The sequence below is a fragment of the Grammomys surdaster genome, unplaced genomic scaffold (assembly GCF_004785775.1).
Source record: "Grammomys surdaster isolate TR1022 unplaced genomic scaffold, NIH_TR_1.0 201, whole genome shotgun sequence".
Taxonomy (NCBI): Eukaryota; Metazoa; Chordata; class Mammalia; order Rodentia; family Muridae; genus Grammomys; species Grammomys surdaster.
In genome coordinates this window covers 2,709,095-2,710,897 of record NW_021604646.1, presented here as the reverse complement: position 1 = coordinate 2,710,897, position 1,803 = coordinate 2,709,095, and the positions used below count along the sequence as shown (strand labels likewise).

At 37.3% G+C, this 1,803-nt stretch overlaps 1 non-coding gene across 1 annotated transcript; it reads right to left on the bottom strand.

The window, feature by feature from the left end:
- Positions 1–1,349: 1,349 nt before the first annotated feature.
- Positions 1,350–1,493, bottom strand: LOC114623764. Its single transcript, XR_003711820.1, has one exon. It is a non-coding gene; the product is annotated as a small nucleolar RNA SNORA48 (small nucleolar RNA).
- Positions 1,494–1,803: the final 310 nt, after the last annotated feature.

The following is a 1,803-nucleotide window of genomic DNA, read 5'->3' as shown; positions in this document are numbered from 1 at the left end:
AAAAAGAGTAAGAGAATATTTTTTTTCTTACAGTACGAATACACCTATGAATCTAAACAAGTAATTTATAAGTTTAGTCTGGGAATGAATGAGGTTGAATGATTTTTCTAAGCAAATCATTTTTTGTGGAGAAAATAATAACTTGTTTTTATATAAAAACATATGTTTAGTTTCTATAAATCATTTAAATAGCATTATTTTTTGCATTGTATTTGTTTCAAAGTCAAATTTGGCCTTGTCTTGGAAAGAATTGAGTTTTTAATTTTATTAGTCTTTGTAAAATTTTACATACCATTGAACTAATTCATTTCTTCAGTATTCAGTAGATTTGTAATGATTGATTACAGATATGCAAGGTTTTTAAAGATTATTCAAATTTTCTTAGTTTTGCTTACCTTTAAAGGATGGGTGTGGATATAGTGTTTTCACACGTGCAGACTAGGTAGCAGTCTGCCCCAGCAGAATGACATCCATTTATTTTAAAATTTTTATTTCTTGAAAAATGTTTATATGAGTATTGTATTTACATAGTTTCCACATCTTACTTTACCCTCACCAAGTCTTTGTTGTGTCCCTGAGAGTTTACTGTTCCTCTTGGGGCTGTTTTCTATCAAGTCTCTTTAATTCATTTCTTGGTTGATACTCCTTCTTCTTAGGGTCAGGAACTCATTACCTCTCCCCTCTACCTGTTTTACACCCTCACGACCAGAGTCACCTCCACTGTGCTTCCTAGCCAAAGCACAGGGCCTCCGCTTGTGAGTGATGCCCCAAGTGAGAGATGGTACAATCTCTCCAGAGTGTTAAATCCAGTGAGAGGTGGGACCAGTTCTTCATAGCCCCTAGATTTCACTTGATACCTGGCTGCTTTCCCAACCACGGACATCCACATTCTCTAGGTGTAATATAAGCCAAGGATATTAGCACTGATCCCTGCTTCTGCATAGCCACAGACTTAGAAGTGGTCTTCAGCAGCAGCTACAGCTCCGATCCCACCATGGCCTCAGGTGGCTGGACTCCCCATTCACAACTGGCAACACATCTCAACCCTTAAGTCTCCCAGTCCACATATCTTCACAATGCTCAAGCTGCTCCACTTCTCTTTCTTTCCCATCTGACCACCACATACTTACGTATTGTGATGGTCCTGCTGCAGTCTGGCCAAGCAGATGGTGGGATTCGGGGTAACATCTTCCATTCTTGCTGAATGTCATGGAGGCAAGTAGTAGGTGTCTATGGCCAGGTTGTGCTATGCTCTGGAGGGCAGATCTGGTTGGCACGACAGTCTACAGATCTCTAACTTCCTCCTCCAAATTTGGGTTGCTTGAATTTGATTTGATATGATTTGATTTAGGTGTATCCTAGGCATAAGACAGCTTTGGCTACCAAGGCAGGCATCAAGCTAGGATGAACAAAGGACTGCCATCTGCTCTGCCCCCGACTGACATAAGAACACCACCACAAATAAGGTGTCACTTTGCCAATTGCCAAGGAGAACTGTATCAATATTAATTATCTGTCATTCATCTAGCCAAATTTAGATATTAGTAATACTGCATTATGGCTTCTTCACATTTAATTTTGTTTGCATATTTCATGTTTCTTTTCTTATACATACAGAAATTTCTCTTATTTTGCTTATAATTTTCTTTCCTGAAATACTCCAACTCTTTTTAGTAACATGAGTGTCTACTTTTAAATTTTTTGTAGTAAAACTTTAGTGTGTGTGTGTGTATATATATGTATATGTATACATATACATATATATATATGTCTTCAAATAAATCTTTTAATTGTATTTTCTGT